The following is a 9927-nucleotide window of genomic DNA, read 5'->3' on the forward strand; positions in this document are numbered from 1 at the left end:
AGAATGTCGTACAACAGTCATTTTAACTCTCTAGACTCAGTGTTCAAATCACACTGAAGTCATCTTTGTCTTTTATCTTTCCCAGGTCCAATAAAGAATACTGTTTCAGTACTAGGGTTGATTTTTCCCTCTCGTTTTCGTTTGCTCTTTGTCGGGGGGGGGGGATAAAAGTGAAATCGTCTGTGTTTGGACCCAGAGATGGACTATCACTGCCACATTTGTAATGTCTAAAACTTGTTTGTTGAATGTCACAACAGTAGAACTGTGACTACCCCAGGAATTGAGGAATCTCAGACGAAATGAAAGACACATACACATATGTAATATATATATATATATATATATATATATATTTATATATTTCTCTCTTTCTCTGTATATATGTATAATAGAAAATGAAGAGGAGAGTGGAGATTTATTTGCATCCAAAACTTTTTATTAAAAAGTTTTCTACAGCTTATATAACAATGACCAACATATGTTTCTACTGCACCGACTGCACATTGCTCTGTATGCAATTATGCAACCTAGTCACTGCAATTTCATCAAGGTTCCATCACTGACGACGTTTCCAAAGTGAACTAATTCAAACAAACTTCCTGCCTTGGTTATAACATTACTTTTTAAAGGAAATTAAATTCCGGTCTTATAGTCACCTCCACTGGTGAATCGTGGTTTATAAAATGTTCATTCATATTACAATCAATTGTTGCAGTTTTGCTTACATTTACTGTATGGAGTACATTATTTATTCAGAAGTAATTCACTTATGTTTGGGTTTATACCCTCATTTAATATTATTTTTGTTATTATTACTAAAATTATTTTACAATTGTTGTTGTATTTAGGAATGGTCATGTTGCCAGTTTAGCCAATAAAAACACACGTGCTATATATTTGGTGTTAATTGACTAAACTGGCAACATGACCATTCCTAAATACAACAATATCTGTTTCGACACATGATTTCACATCAAGAATCTTACAAAACAAATATATTTTACTATTATTTTCAAAAATATCATTAATTATCAAAATCATTATGTTAACTAGTATAATTACTATAGATGGTAATTTGTGTTTCTTTAAATCATTTAAATGTATATTTAATCCAATGTGGACATCTCCTAGCCTGTTTCTGCCTAGTGTTTATAATAGTGTTTTTAATAAAGAAAATTTGGTACATTTCCTCCACACAAAGGTTACATCTATTATCACTGATCCTATAAGGTTTTACTTCACAAATATTTTCCCAAGCAATTGAAAATACTTTGTTACTATCTTTAAGTACCCAAATTAGCTTACTAAGGCTGATAGTATTCATTTTGTCCCTATTTCTAAAGGAACTTAAATGATTGGCAATTCTCTGCTTAATATAACGTGAGCTAGCTTCTATATTGAAATATCCTCTATTCTCTGAGGTAATTTTACATCTGTATACAATATTTATATGTTTACAACCAGAGCCAAGCAGACAGAGCCTATACCTCGCACAATCACAGCTAATAGTTCTAGTACTTCCATCACTACTATCCACTTCACCTACTCTATATGTGATTTTTATATTCTCCTGTCTTTCTTCTAAGCTACCAGTCTTCTCCACAGAGACAACACTCTGAGTACTTCTCCCTCTAGGATTCATATCCACTACTTCCAGGCCAACTGTAGAGCTCCCTCAGGTCTCTTCAATTCCATTGGTTGCCAAACCATATTCCTATCCTGATACCCAGCTGTGTCATCCATAGTCTGTCCATTCATGTTGACATTATTGCTATTTATTGATCTATAATTATAGTTCTGGTTACTGCTATTGCTAAAAATCATATGGAAACTTAAATTTATTATCATTGTGTACAGCTATAATTTGTGCTTGATTTTTGCTATTACAGCTGGGGGGGGGGACATATATGCCACAGAAACTGGGCCCATGAGCCTGGCTAGGCTTAAAAAGGGCAACGTTTATTGTTATATATATATATATATATATATATAAACAGGGTTGGCCAAAAGTCATCTGACAGTAAATCAAAACCATTTAATTCCAAAATTTATTTATGTTTAACAACTGAATGAATTTAATAAAAGCATCTGAATATGAAACATCATGAAAATTGTTCAAACTGAAGTACTTCTTGAGCGACACCATTCTTCCATTCGAGTCAATACAGAATTACAGAAAGTATTTATGGAATTTTGATTTACTGTCGGGTGAGTTTTGGCCAACCCTGTATATATATATATATATATATATATATATATATTATTCTTTTATTTATTTCAATCATTTGACTGTGGCCATGCTGGAGCACCATCTTTAGTCAAACAAATCAACCCCAGGACTTATTCTTTGTAAGCCTAGTACTTAGTCTATCGGTCTCTTTTGCCAAACCGCTAAGTTATGGGGACATAAACACACCAGCAACGATTGTCAAGCGATGGTGGGGGAGACAAACATACACACACATACAACGGGCTTCTGTCAGTTTCCATCTACCAAATCCACTCACAAGGCTTTGGTCGGCCTGAGTTTGAACAATTATCATCATGTTTCATATTTAGATGCTTTTATTAAATTTTATTAAATTCAGTTGTGAAACATAAATAAATCTTGGAATTAAATGGTTTTGATTTACTGACACTTGCCCAAGGTGCCACACAGAGGGATTGAACCTGGAACCATGTGGTTGGTAAGCAGGCTACTTAGCACATATTTATGTATACATACTCATCCATACACATGCACAAGTTAATGTCTGGCCTCTTAAAAAATTCTATAGAAAACATAACATAAAACAACTGCTTCTATTATTTGTTGTTCATCATCATCTCTGTTATCAGTGTCACCTTGTTAATCACAGTCACCATCATCATCACCACCACCATTATCAGCCTCTTCACTATCATCCTCAACACAACCATCCCCACCGTTGCTACCATCTTTATGCATATTAGCATCACCACCACTACCACCACAGTTCCACTTTCATTAACGGTATGTAATCATATCTATTGTCACATATTAGTACCATTAATCATGTTGATACAATACATACCAGTCAAATACTGGGTTGATTCAACAGACTAGATCTCTCACCCAGACTCTGTGAATTTACACCTATACCAGAAATAGTTTTGAATTGGTTTATTAATTAATAAAAATCTAATATGATAATAATGGCTTCAAAATTTGCCACAGGGGCAACAATTTTGGGGGCGGGGAGGAGTCGATTACATGAACCCCAGTATACAACTGGTACTTATTTTATCAACCCCTGAAAGAATGAAAAACAAAGTAGACCTTCGTAGAATTTGAATATGCATTTTGCCCAACATGCTAATGATTCTACCAGCTCATTACATTAATGATGATAAATTCACCTCTGGAAACATTGGTGTTTCGTTCACCCTTAAACCACCCTTATTCAGGGATCTTTTGAGTAGGAAGAGCTACTCAACCTGAAAAAAATCCTAACAGGGCCCCACCTGCAAGATCATGTTCTGTTTATCTTGATATGAGATCATCATGTTGTGCACATATGGTTGTGATGCATGTGCCTGGTGTACCCTTATCAGACGAGTCATCATGATAAGTATACTAGGCTTCGTATATTTTATCCTAGTGTTACTTTGATAGCATGTAGTGCTCTCTCACTCATTGATAATAATAATAGTATTGGCTTTAAATTATAGCACAATGCTAGCAATTTTAAAGGGCAGGCGCAACTCAACTACATCAACTCCAGTACTTGACTGGTACTATATTATATCAACTCCAAAATAAAGACAAAGTTGATTTTTACAGGATTTGAACTCAGAATGATAAGAACTGGAAAAAATGTCACCAAGTATTTTATTCACTGTGCCACTGATGCTGCCAACTAGCCTCTTTAATAAAAATAATAATAATAATAATAATAATCCTTCGTGCTGTAGGTGCAAGGCCTTAAATGTTTTGGAGAGGGGATCTAGTTGTTTACATTGACCCCAGTGTTTCACTGGTACTTGATTTATTGACCTCAAATGAATGAAAAACAAAGTCAAACTTGGCAGGACTTGAACTCAAAACGTAGCAATTGGCAAAATACCACAAAGTATTTCGTCCAGTGTGCTAACAGTTCTGCCAGCTCGCCACCTTAATGATGATGATGATGAATAATAATAATAATAATCCGGGGGAGGGTGTAAGTTGATTACATTGACTCCAATGCTTGACTGGTACTCATTTTGTTGACCCCGAAAAGGTGAAAAGCAGAGGTGACCTCAGTGGAATTTGAGCTCAGAACATGAAGATGGATGAAATACCACTAAGCATTTTGTCCAGGGTGCTAACAATTCTGCCAGCTAAAGGATTTGCTAAATGCACCCCTACTTAAAATTGTGACCTTGTGTCAAAGTCAGAATTTATTGTTGTAGTTGCTGTTGTTAAGGCAGTAGATTAGCAACAGAATTGTTAGAGAATTTGATAAAATGTCTTATGATATTTCTTCCAGCAGTTTACATTCTGGGTTTCAAGTTTTTCCACAGTCATCTTTGCCTTTCATCTCTTTAGGGCTGATGGTTGATAAGCAAAAGTACCTGTCAAGTACTGTGATAAATTTGGGCCTTCAGCCTAATCCAAAAGCCATTAGGCAGCGTGCCAGGCAAAATATTTAGTGGCAATACGTCTGTCTCTAGATCGTGAGTTCAAATTATACTGAGGTCGATTTCACCATTTATGTTCTCAGGGTCGATAAAATAAGTACCAGTTACACACTTGAAATCATTATTAATTATTATTATTATTATTATCATTATTATAATTATTATGGCAGTGAGAGGGAAGAATCATTAGCATGCTGGGCAAGATGCTTAGTGGCATTCCATCCCTCTTTACATTCTAAGTTCAAATTCCACCAAGGTCAGCTTTGCCTTACATCCTTTCAGGGTCGATGAATTAAGTACCAGTCAAGTACTGAGATCAGTGTGATTGACTTTTTGCATCCCCCAAAAATTCAGACCTCGTGCTGTCAATAAAAAGGATTATTGTTTGAAACACATTATTATTATTATTATTATTATTATTATTATTATTATTACTACTGTTAATATTGTTATTAAGGCTGCAAGCTAGCAGAATCATTAGTATGCCATGTAAAATGCTTAGCAATATTTCTTCTGGTTTCACATTCTACATTCAAGTTCCATTGAAGTTGACTTTACCTTTCATCCTTTAAGGTTTGATGAAATAAGTACCAGTTGAGCATGGGTTCAATGTAATCAACCAAACCTGCCTGCTAAAATTTAAGGCCTTAAGCCTTTAGCAGAAAGGATTACTATTATTATTATTATTATTATTAAGGCAGCAAGCTGGCAGAATTGTTAGCATGCCAGGCAAAATGCTTTGCAGTATTTTGCCCGTCACTACGTTATGAGCCTAAATTCCACCGAGGTCAACTTTGCTTTTCATCCTTTCAGGGCCAGTAAATTAAGTACCAGTGAAACACTGGGGTCAATGTAATCGACTAATCCCCTCCCCACAAATTTCAGGCCTTGTGCCTTTAGTAGAAAAGATTATCATTATTATTATTATTATCATTATTATTATTAAGGCAGTGAGCTGGTAGATTCATTAGCACACTGCTCAAATGCTTAGTGGCATTTTGTCTGCCTTTATGTTCAAATTCCACCTAAGTTGACCTTGCCTTTAATCCTCCAAGGGTCGATAAAATAAGTACCAATTGAGCAGAGGGGTCGATGTAATCGACTTAGCCCATCCCCCAGAATTGCTGGCCTGGTTCTATTATCATTCTGTGCCTTCGCTATACCTACTGAGCACATCTCTATGTATGTTGAATGTTTTGGTTTTGTTTTCTGTTTTGTAGAGTACTCTATACAATGTGTATTTAGCCATACTATTATACTAATATGTGTAGTATAATTATATGTATTATACTATGTGTACAGTAATAATATTTCATGTATGCTGCATACATGTGTAAATCTTTGGGCATTCGTTATATATTGATTGGCATGTTTGTTAATTAGTTCCAAAGACATTTCATATTACAGGAATTGCTTGTTTCTATCTTCCACATTGTGGTTATCCCTATTTTTAGATCTTTTATTTATATTTTAGTTACTGAAGTGAAGTCATGTAGGGGCATTGCCTTGAAGGGTCTTAGTCAAACAGATCAACACCAGTATTTATTCTATTGGCCTGTTCTGCTGAATGGCTAAGTTTTGGGGAACAAAGACGAAGACACACAAACACACACACACACACACACACACACACACATATATATATTAATAGATATATATATATATATATATACATACACATATACACACACTCTGATATATGACAGGCTTCCATGCACTTCAGTAACCATATCCACTCACAAAACTTTGAACAGCATGAGGCCATAGTAAAAAACATTTACCCAAAGTGTCATGCAGAGAGATTGAACCTGGAACCATATGGTTGAAAAACAAACTTCTTACCACATGGCCATAAATGTATGTGGATAAGTTTCCCCTATTCTTCACAAGATATATTATTATCTGTTGTGGCAGACACTTCAAGCAGGGTAATATTTCTTTACGTATTTTGATCACAATATCCTGCCAGTTAGCCTTGATCTTTAACAAGCATTCATCATTGGACTGTGATCAAGCTGGAGCACCACATTCAGTTATGATTATTATTGTGTTTGTTTTGTGGGTCAAACAAAATGTTTAGCGGCATTTCTTTCGACTCTTTACATGCTGAGTTCAAACTTTGCTGAGGTCAACAATCTTTGTTTTTCGTCCTTCAGAGGTTGATAAAATAAATATACCAGTGCAGTGCAGTGCTGGGCCAATGTAATCAACTAACTCATCCCACCACTAAAATTGCTGGCCTTGCACCAAACTTGAAACATTATTATGACTACTTCTACTACTAGTCCCAAAACCACCACCACCACCACTACTACAACTACTACAACAACTACTACTACTACTACTACTATACTACTACTACTACTACTAATAATAATAATAATAATAATAATAACAATAATAACAACAACAACAATAATAATAATAATTAAATCTACATTTTCTTGGCAAACACATAAATAGTAATGATGATGATCAGCATCACCATAAGCGCAACACCAACCACGCCATTGTCACCATCATCTCAACCATATCAACGACTGACATTGTTGACACTGTTGTTGTCACTATCAGCGACAGCAGCATTACAGCCACAACATCCACCCTTACCATTCCCACCACCACCATCACCACCATCCTCATTATTGTTCACCACTGCTGCTGCCACAACCACCACCACCATCGTCACCATCTCCATCACTGTTGTTGGTATCACAACCAGTGAGTGGCTCCCCACATGCAGCTTTTCCTTCAAAACTTTTACAATACTGACCCCCAAACCGCATCCCCCACTTCAAACTACTATCAGCCCCATCATTCGCCACCCCTGATGTGACAAGTAAATGATAATAAAACCTCTGTATGGTCACTGAATGTACTCGAAACAACAGCCAAATATTCCTTAAACCATAACCTATCATGTTAAAAAAAGTAAAAAGTCCAAATTGGATGTGTCATACGTGATGGTCATCTTTGGAATATTTTTGATCATAGGTCTCCTGATTAGGTTGCCTGGGACTAAGCAGTTATAACTTATGTTGTATTCATCACTATTGTTGTCATCATCATCACCACTGCCACCATCATCATCAACACCACCACCACCAACATTATCACCATCATCATCATCATTTCCATCACCAGCAGCAGCTCCAACATTTTCATTATTACCATCACCACCACCACCATTACCACCACCACTACTATCACCACCACCACCACCATCATCATCACCATCAATGCCAGCATTGTCATCAATATCATAACTTAATTTACTCTTCCACACTCCATCCCAGGCCCACCCCACATGAATTTCACAGCGTCCACCCTAACATACCACTGCAACCGTGACCATCAATATGATTACCATCATCATCATCACTACCATCACAATCATCATCATCCTTGCAATCATTGTTGTCATCATTATTGCCATCACAATCATCATCATCATCATTATCATCACCATCATTATCGTTATCATTGCCCGTTATCATTTATCAGTGTTGTCATCGTTTTACAATACCATCACAACTATTGTCGTCAATATGATAGTCACGTAAAATCTTAACGCTCCAGATCTGTCCTGACCCGACCCGATCTGACCCCGCATGACTTCCGCCCTGCTGACCTACCCCCCAACACACTACCTTGCTTCTTCCTTTTCATCATCATCCTCATCATCATCTTCCTTTTCATCATTTTCCTTTTCATCCTCATCATCATCATCTGTCCTCTTGCTTTTTATCCTCATCATCATCATCATCTCCATCATCGTCACATACAAGAAATCTAACTCGACTCTACTGAAACTAAAACTGAACTATAGAGGAAAGATATTAAAACTTACACTTACCTGTCTGTTTTCTTCTTGTTGTCGTCGTCTTTGTAGTTAAAATCCCATAGTTGTAATTTTGCTTTTGTTATTATTGTTGCTTATGTGTTTGTGTTATTAATGTTGTTCCTATTCTTGTTAATGTTAGTGATGAAACAACTGTAAGAGTTGTTGTAGTTGTTTTTGTTGATGTGGTAGTTGTTGCTAATACCAATGCAGTTGGTTTTGATAATGCTGTTGTTGTTGTTGATGTTGGTGATATTGCTGTTGTAATTGTATTTGTTGTTTAGTGTGTTGTTGTTGTTGGTGGTGGTGGTGGCGGTGATGACACTGTTTTTGTTGTTATTGTTTTCTGTTGTCAGTTAGCCGAGACGTGCATCTTACTGTTGAGAACACTTAATAGTCACTGCTGCTGTTGTGTGATCTGCTGGCTCTGTTATACAGCTTAGCTTGCTCCAAGTTCTCTACTGCATGTCTCTGTCTCTGTCTCTCTGTATGCCTGTGTTAGTGTGTCTGTGTGTGTGTTTGTGTGAGAGAGAGAGAGAGAGAGAGCCTGTATCTATATATGTATGCACATGCTTGTGTCTGTGTGTAAGAAAAAAGATAGACAGACTGACAAAGAAGTCCATAGGTTTAGAACGAGCCAAATACATGCATGTCTGTACATATTTATATGCACGTGTGTGTGTGTGTGTGTATATATATATGTATAATATATGAAAATGAGAGAGACAGAGATGGGGACATATATATATATATATATGAGAGAGACAGACAGATTGGGATGTATATATATACATACACATACATCCACACTTATACACACACATGCACATAAAGTGCAACACACGATACTCTCAAACCTCAAGTTACTTATGTAGCTTTATAGCTAAATAATAGATGGACAGATGGACAGACAGATGGACAGATAGATAGATAGAAAGATAGATAGGTAGAGTGATATGTGTATATATGTATGTAATTGGCTAGCCAATGACAGGCTGCTTAAGGCTCCTTTGGGAGTGAGAGGGGGGTGTCTCATAAAAATTTATAAATATAAATTAAAGAAAAATTAAATTAAAAAAGACGGCATAAAACCCCAGGAAGATTGCAGCCCCTCTGCTCCCAGCTCCAACCCTAACATTGTCATTAATTGACAATATGAGTCATTTATTAGTATAACAATATCCTTTCAAACAAAATGTAAAATTTTAAATGTTCCCATACATAAGACCATTACATTGATATGTATATAATTACATGCGTATACACTCATACATACATACATATATACATAGTTGCATATGTATATATATTATATATTTCAGACACGCATATTTACATTAGTATTTAACTATATATGTGTGTTTTTATCATCATATGGTCTTGTAAGATTAAACACATATAAATATATCAACATGCATATATATGTGTATATATGTGTATATATA

At 35.8% G+C, this 9927-nt stretch overlaps 1 protein-coding gene across 7 annotated transcripts in view; it reads right to left on the reverse strand.

Annotated features, from left to right (window-relative positions):
* LOC115218758 (protocadherin-18) overlaps positions 1 to 9009 on the reverse strand; it is a 216850-nt gene extending 207841 nt beyond the window's left edge. For 4 of the 7 annotated variants that reach the window (XR_003882270.2, XR_003882271.2, XM_029788676.2 and 1 more), the window contains exon 1: positions 8498 to 9007. The gene's annotated coding sequence lies outside the window, so the exon portion shown is untranslated. Of the gene's footprint in view, positions 1 to 8497 lie in introns of all 7 variants that reach the window. The other 3 variants (XM_029788675.2, XM_036508566.1, XM_036508569.1) reach the window with 2 other exon arrangements.
* Between the last annotated feature and the right edge of the window lie 918 nt (positions 9010 to 9927).

This window comes from Octopus sinensis, linkage group LG14 (genome assembly GCF_006345805.1).
Source record: "Octopus sinensis linkage group LG14, ASM634580v1, whole genome shotgun sequence".
Classification (NCBI taxonomy): domain Eukaryota; kingdom Metazoa; phylum Mollusca; class Cephalopoda; order Octopoda; family Octopodidae; genus Octopus; species Octopus sinensis.